Source organism: Amblyomma mixtum, chromosome 10 (genome assembly GCF_055824585.1).
Source record: "Amblyomma mixtum isolate Tamu chromosome 10, ASM5582458v1, whole genome shotgun sequence".
Taxonomy (NCBI): domain Eukaryota; kingdom Metazoa; phylum Arthropoda; class Arachnida; order Ixodida; family Ixodidae; genus Amblyomma; species Amblyomma mixtum.
The window spans coordinates 177,144,447-177,161,716 of NC_143021.1; the positions used below are offsets into that span (position 1 = coordinate 177,144,447).

At 50.8% G+C, this 17,270-nt stretch overlaps 1 long non-coding RNA gene and 1 pseudogene across 2 annotated transcripts in view; both read left to right on the plus strand.

Moving 5' to 3' along the window:
• Nucleotides 1-17,270, plus strand: part of LOC149327844 (uncharacterized) — a 235,810-nt gene that overhangs the window by 28,392 nt on the left and 190,148 nt on the right. The gene's annotated exons all lie outside the window — the stretch shown is intronic.
• LOC149327846 (uncharacterized) lies at nucleotides 148-15,524 on the plus strand (annotated as a pseudogene). The gene is made up of 8 exons (XR_016286287.1): nucleotides 148-378; nucleotides 1,022-1,209; nucleotides 4,021-4,246; nucleotides 6,243-6,398; nucleotides 8,140-8,519; nucleotides 9,520-9,711; nucleotides 13,471-13,708; nucleotides 15,027-15,524. The product of XR_016286287.1 is annotated as an uncharacterized LOC149327846 (transcript).

A 17,270-nucleotide genomic window follows, 5' to 3' on the forward strand; every position in this document is an offset into this window, starting at 1 on the left:
GCTGTCGGGCTCTGGGCCTCTTTTAGTCCTAGTCTTCCCTCGCTTTGTCGAGAAATAAAGCTTTTTCAATCTTTCAGTTTCGTCCCTTGAAGTGTCCTCTGCCAACAGGCCTGATTCCCCCGTCCTGCGGTTCCTCCGGTCGTAGCCATGGACTTCCGGCTGACGGAGCCCCGCCTGAGCCCCCAGCAGCAAAAGCTGCTGGTCCGCACTGGGCTGGTGCTACTCGCCCTGGTGGTGGTGATGACCACCGTGCTCCTGGTGCTCACGCGCAGCCACCGGGACATGGAGCTGAGCGGCTTGGCCTTCAAGGGCGCTCCGCACCGCCCTGCGCAACTCTGCAACGCCACCTCGTGCCACCTGGCTGCAGCACTGCTCAAGGCGAGATGCTTAACGTGCTTAACGTTTGTTACGCTCGCGTTTGCGTCACGCTTTTCCGCTTCCCCTTGCCTCTGAACATGCACCCCGCGTTGGAAGGTAAAAAGAGGTGCTTACGCAATTTTACGCGAAACGGCAAGGACAGTGCTGCAACCTCATAGAGCACCACTTTTGTTGGTTCCTTAAATGGTCGCCCGCACAATCAAGTGTTAACTCCTTCGATGAGTATGCTTACGACGAAAGAGAGAGAAAATATTCCTATCGTGGCCCTCTTGCCGGCGTCCGTCCACGGAGGAAGCTGGATAAAAATCCTGGTCCAAGCTCACCTAATAGGTGATTCTAATAGGTGATTATAAAAATATGTGCCATTCCAAGTGGGCATACACTTACACGTGCCGCGTACACTGCACACATAGCTGCGTAGATATTCTGTCAGTGTCCTGTGATGAGTGCTAGATGAGACAGCGTGTTCAAGAGGCGAATAGTTCTTCAGTGCCTAAGACGTATCCAACAGAAAGAGAACAGCCACAAAGCACAAGTCTATGGGCGCATTCTGTTCCTCGGGCTCCTCTGCTCATTCAATATTGCCTACTCGCCCTGTGCGCACATGTTGGTTACTTGTGCTGCCCTCTGTCGTTGGTCGCAGGAGACGCTGAGCACCAGCGGCAGCCCGTGTGACGACTTCTATGCGTTCGTATGCTCCGGCTGGCTGCGACGGCCCTCCTTTGCCAGCACCCACGACACCCAGGCGGCGCTGCTCTCCTGGCGGGCGCGCTCCACGCTCCGGGCCATGCCGAGGAGTCGGCCGACAACGATGTCCCGCGCTGGCACGAGGTGAGGATGAAGGACCCTCACTCGCGCACTCGCTCACTCACTCACTCACTCACCCACTCACTCACTCACTCACCCACCCACTCATTCACTCACCCACCCACCCACCCACCCACTTACTCACTCACTCACCCACCCATCCACTCACCCACCCACCCACTCACTCACTCACTCACTCACTCACCCGCTCACTCACTCATTCACTCACTCACTCATTCACCCACTCACTCATTCTCCCCCTCACTCACTCACCCACTCACTCACTCACCCACCCACCCACCCACTCACTCACCCACTCACTCACTTACTCACTCACCCACTCACTCGCTCACTCACTTATAGCAGTCAGATGTTGCCTATCTTGAGTTCGAGAGTAGGTATAAGCATGAACCGCGTAGCAGTAAAGGAGTAGCGAGTCTAGGGTGGCTCATATACTATACAGATGGCGGTAACCTTCGTCCGCTTCTGTTGAAGCTTCACGGCTCGTGGAACCTCCGCTATCATCCGCTTTTCGTAGCTTCACAGCGTGCTCGTCTCCCTGAGCCGGTTTCCGTGCTTTACAGACGGTCAGGTTCAGCAGCTCCTGCTTTTTATTGACGGGCAGCGTGTTGGGTGTCCCTCGCTGGTTTCGCTTTTTGAAATGCTATAACGCTCGCCTGCTCTTTATCCGCCCTAGCGACGGTTGAGCAGCCTTAGCCGCATTCTCACCTTCATGTGAGGCTACACACAAAGCTGGCAACATTGTGGAGCATTTCTATCTGTTGAATCCACTGACTGAATTGCACGGCAGCAGCGGTGGTGCCGATGGCGTCGAGCACTTCGAAGCGTAGAACGAGCGGTACAAAAATAAGGAAGATGAAACGAGAACACGTAGCACACAAGGCTACCAATCAGAAAACGTACCATGAGAGCCTACTGCGGCGGCCGATTATGGTTGGTCGGAGGCATCGAAAAACGAATATGGTCTGCTTACGCGGACGCAGATTCTAATCTCGTTCGGGTCCATGCTGTGATCTTTTATTCCGCTGCCTACTATACTGAAGAAAAAGTTCAAAGGTTTTAGGATAAGTTAGGCTTAAAGTTCATCCTCGAGTTCGCAGCGATTTCCAGCGATGCTGGCCTCAATCTGCCGAGAATGGGAGAAACGGCGTGTTAAGAGTAACTAATCAGTCCACCTTGCGAATAAAAGAATTTAAAGTAGGCAAACTATGATGTTCATCACGCGTATATTTCGAGCAGCTGGAAGGGGAAAAGCGGCATCTCCCGTCCATGGTCGCCATCATATTTACAGATATGGAATTCCATCAAATAAGGGTCAGGGTTTTTCACTTGTCAGCCCTTAGTGGGGGAAGTTAGTGTCTACACAGGCAACGTTTTCAGTTCAGGCATGGTCTGCCGAGAGTACATCGCGGGTAGCTTGAATGATGGGGATACAAATCATCGAATACAAAAATGGTCACCAGGGTGTTACAATAAACACAGCAGCGGTGCAATGTACGTCACGCGCTGTTTGTTTATTTTTTTTTTTTGGTCACCCCAAGGCGGGCGAACCGCGCAGCTTCAGTACTTTGGCGAGGAGGCTTTCAAGGAACGTTCAAGCAGACTGCCCTGTTTTGCGGTGATATGATATGATTTCTTAGTTTTTCCGCGATTTCTGGCTTACTTAGGGACATTAAAACGGGGACTCTGAACTGGCTGAACTGGGCGGACACCACTTCATGGGTGAGTGAATGAATGGGGTAAGAAAAGTGATATAGAATGTTGGTTTAGGTTTGGTTTGTTTATGGGGTTTAACGTCCCAAAGCGACTAAGGCTATGAGAGACGCCGTAGTGGAGGGCTCCGGAAATTTCGACCACCTGGGGTTCTTTAACGTGCACTGACATCGCACAGTACACGGGCCTCGAATTTCTCCTCCAAAGAAATTCAACCGCCGCGGCCGGGATCGAACCCGCGTCTTTCGGGACAGCAGCCGAGCACCATAGCCACTGAGCCACCGCGGCGGCGATATAGAATGTCTGCAGGTACTAACGCGATGCAAAGAAACGGGAACAACGCGGCGTCTCCGAAATTTCCTTTGATCGCGCTTTTACCTCGGTGGTAATAAAAAGACGTTAGAGTCGTCCTAGAATGCATCACGGACGACTCTACTGTCTTTTTGCTACCACCGGAGCAAAAGTGTGATGAAAAGAAATGCGAACATCACTGCACTGCATTGGCTCATGATGCCTATAAGGTTATGGTGCTCGGCTGCTGACCCGAAAGACGCGGGTTCGATCCCGGCCGCGGCGGTTGAATTTCTTTGGAGGAGAAATTCCAGAGGCCCGTGTACTGTGCGATGTCAGTGCACGTTAAAGAACCCCAGGTGGTCGAAATTTCCGGAGCCCTCCACTACGGCGTCCCTCATAGCCTGAGTCGCTTTGGGACGTTAAACCGTATAAACCAAACCAAACCTATAAGATATTCCCAGTGAGACAGAAGTCCGCAATTTCACTGCGTGCTACAAAAGGGGGTACGCCTGCATGATTGAAGTTAGCCAAAGGACAGAGCGACATAAAAAAAAACAGGTAGACAACGCAACGTGCCATCTTTAGCTCTTTTTTTTTTAGGCTTTTGCTTTTTTGCTCAATTACATCATTCAAATCTACAGTATATATTGCTCTCATATCCTGCCATCTGTGTACACACTGACACACCTCATTCGCGTTCAAATGCGACCATGTGCGCTGAACGATGCATGTCAGGGAGTGCACACAACCACCTCCGAAGAATGTGGAAAGCGACAACGTCGTCACAGTGTCTCGTCTATGGTCCAGGACTACGGCGTCAGAGAGGCAGGAACTCGTGGTCACCGGCGACCACAAGGTCCCGCCCAGCTCGGCGAAGGCGGCCGCGTTGTACAGCGACTGCCTCGCGGCCTCCATGGAACACCGCGCCGATGCCCTGGCCGTCTTCCTCAGGGACGTGGGCCTGGGTTTCTCCAACCACGTCAAGAGGCCCGTCGAGCTGGCCATCAAGATCGACCTCTACTACAACCTCAAGGCAGGCCGTCGCGCTTTGCTGGCTCTACTGCCTTTTCTTTGTTACATCAATGCTTCTTAGCAGCAGTTCACTTTTTCTTCGACACTTTCATAAATGCTTCAGACGGGTCATTTCCTTGAGAATCTTTCTGTCACCTGTGTTTTCAAGTTCTTGCTACGACGAGATTCGGTGAATCAATGCCGAACTGCAGGCAGCTTAATCACAGAGGTCCCTAGGTTGTCTCCCATTCAATTTGAGTATACCATAGATGAAAAAAAAAACTAAGGAGGGAATGTCCGGCGATATAGCCTTGAAGCCTAGTCATAATAAGTAAACAGAAGAGAGTCGATCCCCCCCCCCCCCCCCCGTGATGACACCACGTGATAGATTGCGATGACATCTCTCCCTCCCCTCTCACCTCTGCGCGCGCATGCCCGAGCCAGCGCGGCAAACTGATTGTAGGTCAACCCTCCTCGCTGAAAAAACACCCGCACCATGAGCTGCGGCAAACGCGGAGCACTTGGCTGGCGAAGACAGGCCGCTTGGTGTCACGTTCCCTCCTGAGTTGTTTTTTTTTACTCCATGCTGTACATCACCTCAGATAGAGTGAAGACGCCCACTGTGAGTTTCTAATTGCACCACCGCAGCACTGAGCCACCAACTGCATAGATGATGGCTTTACCAGTAACAATCAGAACGGTCCAGAGGAGACAGGCTACTAAATGAAAGCAAAAAAGTGAAAGCAGGCCATCATGGCCAGTGGAGGCAAACAAGAGTCAATAAAGACAGCAAGAAAGTAAGGTAGCAACAACTTCGGGACGTCATTTGAATGTGGACTGAGGTCTACTCTTAGTAATTGTTCTCAGTAACAGACGCATTTATCAGAAACAAAACTGAATTTTAAAATCTTCCGACCAGGCAGCTCGAACTCTTGATGCCCTTATCGAAAAGGGCGAGTTGCCTTCGTTTTGAAGCGAAGGGCTCTGAAGCCTAAATTCTGGGATCCGTGCAAAATGTCGAAATCGGCCACAGATGGCGACACCTGCATTAGGTTTCCAGGTTTTCCTAGCTTATGAAAGCTACGCATTCGGTGATAGTGGCCCTTTTGTGAGTACAACGCTTCACACTCTCGATACAGGCCATGGAGGAAGGAGAGCTCGGGAGAGGCCTTCGCTGTCCGATCTGCACGCCAAAAGGCATGGCGAAAATCACGCGCTTTCAAAATGACTAGTGGAAGTCCTTGGCCGACGGCGCATTCAGTGGTAACGTTGGGCGCAGCGGCGTCGTCTGCTGCACTGTCTGCTGCGCATGCGCAAACGCACCGAGACGGCGGGGCGGGGGGGGGGGGGGGGGAGGGGGGGGGGTAGCGGCTTTAAAAAATGTAATGTATCCTGAGTCTTTCCTTCCTCCATGATACAGGCCAACTATTTCCCCTCAACTCACTGTCCCTTTCCTCTTTAATTCCCCTCATTCCCTTCCCCTGTGCAGGGTAGCCAACCGGAATCCTTTCTGGTTAACATCCCTGCCTTTCCCTCTCTCTCTCTCTCTCACTGTCCCTTTAAGGTCATCAATGCATTCTTTGATCTTACCAGTGACAGAGCTTGTGGCAACTAGCTAAGCCGCACTTACATGGCTCCCGGCCGCGGCGGCCGAATTTCGATGAAGGCGAAATTCTAGAGGCCCGTGTACTGTGCAATGTCAGTGCACGTTAAAGAACCCCACGTGGTCGAAATTTCCGGATCCCTTCACTACGGCGTCCCTCATAGCCTGAGCCGCTTTGGGACGTTAAACCCCAATAAACCAAACTAAACTTCGCTACTTCATTGATTCACAGCCCACCACAGAAAAATGACACGTTCACACTTTCGTCGCCAACAAAGAGCATTCGGCGTTCACACTTTATGCGATCTTTTCCCCACATTTTCTGCTGGTAGGTGAGGCGTGGAGGCGTATTTCGCTCATTTTGACGCCTAAGTGATCTACTGCAAGCGTGCACACGCTCTCCGGCGACCTGCAGACGCTGTTCGATCTGCGCCGGCACCCGACATGGCGGCGTCCCGACGGCCGTCCGCTGCTGTCCATGGGCCGGAGAGGGGACCTGGAGCACTGGCGGCGCGAGAGGGACCACATGCGTCGCCACGGGGCCTACCTGGAGTTTGTCCAGAGATACGTCGTCGCCGTCGTGGCCCACGTGTGTATCCGCCCCGCAGGAGCTGTGTTGCTCGCGGTCTATAGGATTGTAAGAGCGGACTCCAAAGAAGCGAGAACGTAACCGAAGTCTGCAGACAGTCGTGTAGGAAGATGGGACTATAGTCGGATACAATTTAAGAACAAAGCAGGTTTTACCCGTCAAAGGACCCAATGGCGTCAGCCGATTCTCGTGACCCTGCTAGTGTGACAAAGCAGGGATTGGTAGATGAAAGGGTGCAATCCTTTCCCTCCATAGTCGGGGATAGACCCCTCTCTCCATTGTAGCACCGCTCCCAGCATTGTCACCCTAGCAGGGTCATGAGAATTGGCCGACGCCATTGGCTGGGAGGGGTGTCTTTTTACGGGGAAAAGCCGCTTCGTTCTTAAGTTGTATCCGACTACACGGGATCTGGTGGGGATATGGTGGCTGCCCCTTTCCAATGGGCACTGAAACTGCTTTGGACGTCCTGTGGACGTTTAGGTCGTCCATTGGACATGCAAGGGAGTTTCAATGCTCACTGGGAATTCTACAGGACAGAGTTATTTGGAAATCAAAGGGAGGCTCATTAGTCCTGCAGTAGACGTAACTGTGATGATGACGCTGATGACTATGGTAAACGTGTACTTCTGCTCGAATTCAAGAGTGTAAGACGTACAGGCGCGGACAGAAGTAAACGAAGCACGCAACTGTCTTCGAACATTTTCCACGCGTCACCTAATTGAAATTTGCAGCAGTGGTACACGCATGCTGGTAGAGGAGGTTGGTGGGCTTTCTTGTAGACAAACAACGCTTCTTCATTACCAATGGAGAAAGCGTGATTGCACTTCGAACGCAATAGCGTGCTCCGTTTACTTATGACCGCGCCTGTACGTGCGTTGAATAATTTACATAGGCTTATTAAACCTGCGATGGCCGCAAGGAGCCCTAATGCAGTCACATGAACGAGTCCGTTGCTGCTACTACGCTAGTAATCATGGAAGGAGTGGGTGCAGAAAAGAATCATTACGAAAATTTTTGTTTTAGAAAATTTAACTGGCCATGACAAGAGCGCCGAACATGTCTGCCCCACTTTCGTGCCATTTCTTTTCTCGCTGTAATACTACGGACGTATTTTGCTAATGACATTCTGAGTTGATGCGCTGCACTAGCGTGGTATATTGCCCAGTTCATTGTGAATACGGGGTTGAGATTAAAGCTTCTCGACTTAAGACGAATCAAGTGTCACGGAGTGTTACCTGCCTGTGCTGGCCGCTTAGCGAGGCTTTCTTAAGGGGTCCCTGAAACATCGTTCCAATACACTATTCAAATCTTTCAGTCGCGAGGCTGTGTTATCATGAACATTTGAGGTAAGCAATATACTTATACCCTTAGCACACAACCCACAATCGCGCTCGATAGTTGACGAGCCCTTCCCGGTCAATTTTTTGAACTCGCGCCCTACTCCGTGTAATGCGTCTGCGTATGTCTGCGTGTGTCTGCGTGTGTCTGCTAAGAGATGGCTATTGGTTCAATTCTTTCTGACGTCACACTGCCACCATGGCCGCGGCTACTCGGGAAACTCCCTCATCCGGGTACTTCCCGCGCGCGTCGATGGCCCGGCGGTGGGGCCGGCAGAAGAGCGTCGGGCTTTGAGCGTACAAAATGTGACGAAACGAAAAGAGGCGCACCAACGTTCTGCTCCGTTTTGCCGTTTGCCGTTTTGCCAAATGCGCACCAATGCAAGAGCACGATAATCAAACAAAAAGAAATGACCTCTTCTTCCACCTCGCTGTCGCCATAGGAGAACGCGACCGAGGAAACAGTCCACGACGTTGACTTCATCGTACACCACATCATGTCTACGGAAGAGTCCGTTCTTGCGGTGTCTGCGGTCATCCCCAACGAAGACCCCGACCAATACTACGCCATCGTCCCGCTGCTGGCGGTCAGCGGGCCTTCGGTATCGTCGCCACTGACGCTGAACAATTTAAGTGAGGCAGCGGTGGGCCACCCGGCCATCCTCGCATACCAAGACTTTTTATTCGTTGAGATAGAATCCTCTGACCTGGCCGCCTACATCACCTGGGAGGTGGTGCGATATCTCGGGCCACTCGCGGACCAAAGGTGAATGTTTATGCGGCATTTTGGGTTTAAAGCGGGGAACACATCGCAGCTAACTTTGAGGCACTCTTCTCGGCAACGCTACTCCGCTGGAAGCACCAAATCAAATGCTCAACACCCACCTCTGAAAAAATACAGAAGTTTGCTTTAGAGACATGTACTGTGGTGTGAATTCCTTTCGGGTGTACACCAAGATATGAGATACAGGCATTTGCTAGCCTTAAAAGCAATTTTCATTTCATTTCATTTTCCTTAAGGCCCTTACTGCGCGGTTCGGGTATCTACCGAGATATGAAAGTGACAGGCATCGTTTCCTTTCCTGAAAACCAATTTTCTTTTCATTTTCCTTCCGTTACGGCGCGGTTCAGGTGCCCACCGAGATATGAGTGTTTCCTGGCGCACTGTTTCTTTCATTTGTTTTTTTTATTTGTGCTATTTTATTTCTGTCATGTCTTTTTCTATTTTTGTATGTGTCAGCGGCGACGGTGGCGACGGCGGCCACTTGCGCCGTGCGTGACGTCACTCGGTTTCGCGCATGCGCAGAAGCGGCAAATCTGGGCTCCGGCTCACGCGAAGCGCGGTGTTGACTTGCCTAGTGAAGCTTTTCGCTTCAAAAATGCAGCCCAAACGATACAAGATCTGAAGATTACATCTTTGGACTGATTTGTACTTAGGTATCATGTTATCTGCGGCTCTAAAGCATACACACAAAACGACAAACAACGCACTGAGGCATTGCAATGTTTTTTGTGTTCGCGTCTACTAAAACACGGGGCAGTGTCAGGTGGCGGATGATATTAGGATTAGAGAGGGAAACGAGGCCGCAGCTTTCGCAAGGGGGGGGGGGGGGGGGGGGGACGGCGGGTTAAATGGAGAAACGTGGAAGTCTTTACCCTGCAGTGCTTGTACTTAGACTGACGATGATGATTGGCTCTGGATGATCGGTTCCTTTCTTTCATTGTTGTAACGTCGACATCATTCGTGTTTTCCGTTCAAATTGCAGGCTTTCGTACGGCACCTCTGAGGCCATCTGCTTCGAGGCTGTGCACAGGCTGATGCCGTACCCTAGCGTGCTGCCGTACATGAAGGAGCTGGACTCTTACAGCGGCTGGGAGGAGGCCGAGCTCATCTTCAGGGACGTCTCCGAGGCCATGGTCAGCTTCATGAGGAAGCAAGGAATCAGGCTTCGGACCACGTGAGTGCGCTTACGCCAGACGAAAACACGCCATTACGCCCGTTTGCCGTTCTCAATTCATTAACGCAACTGGGCCCTTTGTGGCAAGCTTTCTGTGGCACTGCAATCAAGGCTGGAGGACCGAAGCGCGCGTGCCATTTCATGGCAATATACATCGTCTGTTCTGAAAGTAGTAGGACTCATTTTTTTAAACAAAATTTATTCAAGAGAATAGTACAAACGATTACAATTTTTCAAGGTAGCCACCTTCCGCACCTACTCACTGCTGCTAATGAGTTATATAATTTTCGTACGCCTCGAGGAACGCCTGGACCGAAATGCTGCTTAGCTCCCTCGTCACGGCCTGTTGAAACACCTCTACCGATCCGTGATGTTTCCCCTCGAGCGTCGATTTTATTCTCGGGAATAGAAAAAAGTCTGGCAGGGCCAAGTCGAGGCTGTAGGGGGGCTGAGACAGCGTTGCCGCCTTGTGCGGGACAAAAAATCGGGGTCCTCATTCAGATGACGAAGAAGATCCTACCGGTTGGCCTTTTCCTCCCCTGACGACACTCCCGGCACCAACTTCGCGCACGCTTTCCTCATGGCTAAGTTTTCTGTCACGATCCTAAAAACTTGGGTTTGAGGAATGCTCAAGTCATCAGCAATCATTCTGATAGATCACTGTTAAATGTTTCCCTCGCTACACATTTTCGTCGGTCTTGCTGGTCGAAGGGCGTCTGAAGCGGTCGTCTTCCTCCACTCTTTCCTTACCTTCTCGGAAAAGCTTGTGCCTATCAAAAACACCTGACCTGCCCATGGAAGCGTCACCGTAGGCCTCCTTAATCATGTCGCGAGTCTCTCTGCCCGTTTTACCAAGATTTACTCAAAATTTGATCGCGTATCGCTGATCCAGTAAACGCAAGATGATTCTGCGTGACGAGACGTTTCGACAGGGGTTCACAGTACAAGCGACCTCCTCTCTTCAACGGCCGAGAGCCGACTGCCGATTTTCCACAGCATTCCCAATATCCCCCTTCAACGATCCTGCACGCGCAGACCAGCTCTCGGCCGCCCGTTCGCCCAGGAAAAAACCAGTCCTACTACTTTCAGAACAGACCCTGTATAGTCTCATGACCACACGGATGAGGCCAACACATTTGCACAGAAGATTCTGCGCCTGTTTCGTTGGTTGGTTGGTTTATGGGGTTTATTGTCCCAAAGCGACTAAGGCTATCAGAGACGCCGTAGTGGAGGGCTCCGGAAATTTCGACCACCTGGGGTTCTTTAACGTGCACTGACATCGCACAGTAACGGGCCTCTAGAATTTCTCCTCCAAAGAAATTCTAGCCGCCGCGGCCGGGATCGAACCCGCGTCTTTCGGGTCAGCAGCCGAGCACCATAACCACTGAGCCACCGCGGCGGCACCTCTTTCGTGCTCAACAGGAATACGGCCCCGCCAGCCGCCCCTCGCAATTATATACCTTTAAGCGGAGGACAGAAAGCGATGGTCGAGGCATCTTGTCGGCGACCAAAGCTGCGGTCTACGGAGGAGGGGGAAAGTAAAGAATGTTCATTTACTGGCTAAACTTCTTAGCGCATTGACAGGGAGAGAAAGACCCGTATCATTCTCTTTCCCGCTTAGACATAACTACAGTGCCACAGAAAGTTGTCCACGAATATAGGAAACTGTTGAACGTAAACATTTTCTTTTTCTAACGAAAGACTGCCTGTCTTCCAATCCGATCAAGCATATGCCTATCTTATGCCCATGCGATGAAGACTGCCTATCCGATGAAGCATAAAAAAAAAAGTCAGCAAAAACTGAGGAAAGCTTTGCTGCAGATTGCGTGCTTCGTACCCGCTGGTTGATTAAACGCTAGAGTGTACTTTGACTGTGCATACATTTCTGAATACTGTGATTAAAAAAAGTCACAGTTTTCTGAGCGAATGCTTGTTCGATGAATTATTTGTGGTTTTCAGAAAGCGCACGTGTTTATGCCATCCTGCTTCGGTGATATAGTTATGCTTCACAGTTTTGTGCAACACACAACCCCAGTGAAGTTTCTGCGAGGTAAATGGAAAACACAAAAACTCACTTAAATCTTTGAATATATAAAAAAAAATCTGTTCAATGTAGTTTCTTTGTCATGAGAGTACGTGAGCTACATCGCTTTACTATTTTCATGTGCACACAATTCACTTCAAATTCACTTGGATTTACCCCCAAACTAAAGCGTTTCAAATCAGGAAGTGAATGTTTAAATAATTACACTGCCACACTTTCATGCTTAAATTTTCTGATCACGTTAAAAGCAAACGTAGACCACTAACTCCGCATTAGGTTCGAATACGTGCGCGATTGCCGGTACTGCTAGAAAGCATGAAAACAGTAAATTCCTTCGTCTACTGTATATAAAAATTCTTCGCCCAGCAGCCAAAAATCTAAAGTCACCTCGCGATTAGCTAGAGATCGTTTCAGGCGCGCCTTTGTCCATTGTTGGTGGGTCGCTAGCACCAGTCGTTATGGTCCAGCGAGTGATGAAAACGCGGAATCATTTGTCTTGCAAGAAAAACTAATACTCCTCCTTTCAATTCCGCGCCTATTGACAGGGATAAGTATGCGGTAGCTCTATTTCAAATATACTCAATTTAAGCGCGATAGAACCCAGGCCACACTGCCTCTCATTCGGCGCGGCAAGCAATGCCTCAGAGCAAGGAACACCTATCTGCGGCGCGCTTATCATACCAGAAAAAAAATCACCCGAGGGAAGAAGATTTTGACACATCTCAAATGGAACTTCCTTTGAAAGAATTATAAGAAAACTGCCACCCGCAACATACATTAACAAATTCTACAGGTTTATAATTGTTTGATACCTAATATTTCTCCACTCCGTAGTAGGAGGCGACATCGATCGCTGTGCCTTATGGTCAGTCATGCGAACTTTCTTCCTTATGTATATTATCTTTATTAATAAAATACCAATGTGTGCTCGGCACTCTTTATAATGTTAAGGGCATCAGTTGTGTGCCCCACTTTTATCGTTTTCCTTGCCTGTGTCCTTTTGTGTACAAACATCTCCATCATATTTTAGCATCTTCTTTAAAGTTGGCTTTTCCTCAAGACGACTCATTTAGAGGCAAAGCACTCTTCTAAGGCGGCAGTGGTAGGTCAAGTACAGCACGAGTTTTGAGAACTCAGTAGAGCCCGGATATAGCGAACACAATAGGATGGCGAAATAGCTCAATGTATCGATAATACGACACGATAGCGCACCCCTTATTATCTCCGACTTTTGTATCATCCTACAATGTAGGACAGAAGGCAAATACTGCCTATTATGCGTGGCAAAGTTCGAAACATTTTACATTGACTCGAATATCACATTTCTCATTACTGGAGGTGGTTTTCTCTTGACAACGCGCGAATATTGTTTACTTTTATTGCGTAATCACAATGTTGTCGATGCCGGTAAATCTGCTCTCTGCTTCTAGAGAAAACTCTTTTTGAACGCACAAAACGCACACAACTGACCATACACAACGCAACCCTTGTACAAAAAAAAAAAAAAAAAGCTTAGCGCCTCTTTCACCTACGCTAGTGGTCGCAAGTATTTATACATTAAACGTTTATAGTTTCCCCGCAAAAGAAGCGGCGTCCAACACATAGGAAACTAGCCACATATGGGTTAAATTTTAATTGGCTTGTTTGTCTATATTAGCAAGTGGGTAATTCGATATAGTCCAAAATCGATTTATCCATCGGTGTCACTGGTGCAGCGATGCCAGCTTCCGATTGCGGCTACCCACGGCCAGCCAGCTGGACACTTTCTACGAGGAGCTCCAAGTGGACGACGAGGACGAGACCGCCGAGCAAGCGGATGTGGAGGAGCGGCCCTTCCTTCACGCGTACCTGGCCTCGCTGTCCCAGATACGCAGCAAGGAGCTCTTCAGCATCGTCCACGCCGATGCCAACGCTTTCTACCCGGTTCCGCCTCCAAGAAGCCCACAAGTGCAGGCGAGTTGACGTCTAGCAAGTGGTCAGAGGTTTCCCCTGAGGTGTGTGGAGATGGCGACACGGTCGTATAGTTATCGCTGCCGGTCTGGTGACGTCACTTCTCTTCAGCCAATCATCGAAATATATGACCGACGACACATTTGTTTGTTTGTTTTTATACGAGGCTTTTAATGCTATCGCGTCGAAACTAATTGGATGCACAAGCGAAGCATTGGTCACAACTGCTGCCAAAATGCATCCCCACCGACTACCTACAAAATCCCCTGTATTCGGCTCAGACTATCTTTCCGCTGCATCTTCTTCATCTTCCTCTTCCTATTCTTCCAAGTTCCCCTGGATAACAATGTAAGGTATACTGGTACTTATACCTTGTGTACGTAGTGTATACTTTCAAATCCAACCACACGAGTTAGCGTGTGCTCCTTTCTCCACGTGGAGCCCTTACCGGCCACCCACCAGACTAAAACTAGTACTGGTCGACGAGTGAAGGACGGAATTTTTCGGTAACTATGTATTACAGTGCTAACACAGCTAACTCCTGACCAGACAAAGTTCCGAAAGAATCGCCAGAAACACCTTGTCTCAACTTTTCAGGGACCCCTATTTGCCATGCATTTCCGCTTCCTCCTGGATTTCTGTATGCATTGCAAAAACAACGAATACTTCCTTCGAGACTAACCTTATATGAACATCAGCTGTAGTGAGTCTACCGAAGAACTAATTATCGCGAGGACTAAATGTGGTATAGCTGCGCATTATACATTTTAAGGCGAAAGCCTTTAATGGCTCATACTCGCGGTGTCCGTCCATGCGCTGGAATCGTACTGTGGCCTCTCCTCAGCGCAGCGGCGCAATCTCCTTCCCTCCTTAGCAACCGGCGCGTCGGTGGGGGGCGCAGCTACGCATAGCAACTGTGACGTCACAGAGTAGCGGTAGAACGAGCGAGCGCGCGTCGGCGGTGGCAGCTGCACCGCCGCTCCTTCGCCAGACGTCTCGCTGCAGTCGAGTGAGACGCATGGCTACGAAGCGGCCCAGTGATTCGGCGCCAAGGGGTTCGGGAAGCGGCAACGGACGCCGGATTCCCCCAACACCAAACGCCAGAACAAAGAGCGAATGCGCATGCGACGACTGAACATGTCCCCAGATGCCAACCACAACGCTTTCGCCAAGCACACTTTACAATTTCCAAAGTGTCTTTGGTTAATTTTTTTTTCTGACCTCCAAAAAAGTTATCTTCCTCTTCTTCGTCTTCCTCCTCAGTTCACTGTCATCTCTGCAAGACGTTCTATTCACGCAGCTCAACCCGTCGCGCGCGCAGGTCACCCGCGATGGCGAGAGCCGCGTTCCTCTGACGTGGCTCTTGCCTCCACGGTTCGGCGCCCACGTGCCCCCGGCGCTCAACTACGGCGGCTTCGGCCTCGAACTCGCCGCAGCCCTGACTCGGGGCGTGCCCCTAGCGCCATCGTGGCTCGAGTGCCTCGAGCGCCTCGAACCCCGCCTGGCGCTACGCAGCGTCAACAGCAGCCCGGCGCGTCTGGCGCTCGCCGCCGAGGTAGTGGTGGCGTTCGTCGACCGCCACATCAAGGTGGGCCGCCCGATTGCGCTGCCCGGCCTGGAGAGGGTCAGCGAGGAGATGCTGTTCTTTGTGAGCGCCTGCGCGGGCATGTGCTCTAGGAACGACCCGGAGGCCTCCTACCGCTGCAACCTGGCCGCCAGGAATACACGCCTCTTCGCCCAGGCCTTCAACTGCGCCGAAGGGTCGTACATGAACCCTGCGGACCGTTGCTCCTACGCCAACCACACTCGAAAAGGATAGTAAAAATAAAGAAAGACTTCACGCCACAGGCGCCTTTGAAAGCCTACGCCGTACCCGTGGCAACGTACAATTGACACTGATCTCGTTGGCGCCTAAATATGAGATTAGGTTATCCAAGAGATCATGAGAAAGATAAAGAGAAGATCGTCATGAAGCGAAATATATTCGCACCAACACTCCCTCGCGCGCACACGCAGGATTCTCTAAGGTTTTGAGATAGATCAAACAGCGCAACGATTTTGGTTAAAAGTAGTAGCTGACGTAGTAGTAGTATAGCTAACAGTAGCTAACGAAAACTCTGCCTCGTGGATCGTATTGGTCGTTTAAATACTTTTTTTTAACTGTGCAGTCGCACCAAACCTTTCTCAGTATGCGCATCCGCATTTTTAGTTTGTCTATTACCATTCGAGTTATTCTTACGGACTACACAACCTCTCCCGTTGATCTCCAACTAACCCTGTCCAGCGTCAGCAGCGGAAAAGCGTACCGCAGCAAATTTCTTTATCTAATACTCCCACCTGATTCTGTGCCTACCCCGCTAAGTTTTCTTTCTCTTGGAATCCACTCCGCTATGCTACTAGTGTACTCTCCGCATCACGTATGACCCGCTCAGGTCCGTCGTACCTCCGCAGCATCAACTCCGCAGCGGACTCCATGTCACTCGAAGGTGGTGATGTACCATCGCCTTCCGCCCCCACGTCATCATTGAGCCCACGCGACCTTCTTCGGAACAGACGGTGTTGACGTGGCGGACTGGCTCGTGATGTACGAGCGCGTCAGCACGCATGACCGATGGGATCCTACCCTTAAGCTGGCCAACGTGATAATCTACCTGAAAGGCACGGCGCGAGTGTGGTTCGAGACCCATGAGGACGAGCTCACCTATTGAGAGACCTGCAAGCAGAAGCTCCGCGGCCTATTCGGTAAGCCAATCGGCCGACAGCTTGCCAAGGAGGAGCTCGCCTGCCGCGCACAGACGTCGAGAGATTCTTACGTATCGTACATCCAGGACGTGTTAGCGCTGTGCTTGAAAGTCGACAGTACGATGTCCGAGAGTGACAATGTGGGTCACGTCCTTAAATGCATCGCTGATGACGCCTTCAATCTCCTGGTTTATAAGAACTGTGCGATGGTGAATGGGATCATTCAGGAATATCGCCACTTCGAACAAGCGAAGAGCCGCCGCACCACCCCCCAGTTCACGCGGCTGCCAAATACAGCTGCAATGCCATCGTGCGTTGACCAGGCCCCATCGCGTCCCACGCCAACATCTGAAAGCCTGACGCGGATTGTACATCGCGAACTGGACTCAATGTCCCCTGCCGCTTTTCCACCACTGGCACCTGACCACACTCAGTCTCCCTAATTGAAGCGGTCGTCCGGCAAGAATTCGCAAATGTGGATCTGAAACCAGTGTGCTGAATCAGTTCCGAAGATGCCAGCCGCGTTTTCCCGGTCCTCAATCCTCGCCCTCCATACTATCCTCGCCGCCGCCGCAACCCAGGTGAATGGAGAGCATCTGATGACAGGCCCATCTGCTTTAACTGCTATCGAGTTGGCCACATCTCTCGACACTGCCGAAGTCCTCCAACATCAACCTATCACCGCTATCCGGACTCCGTCTATTGTGCGCCGTTCTTCGTCGCCTTCTGAACCGCAGTCGCCGAGCCCCGACACCCAGAACCACCTAAATGGTTCTGCCAGACCCCTCTTACCAACCACTCGTCGTCACCGCAGCGCCGTCGC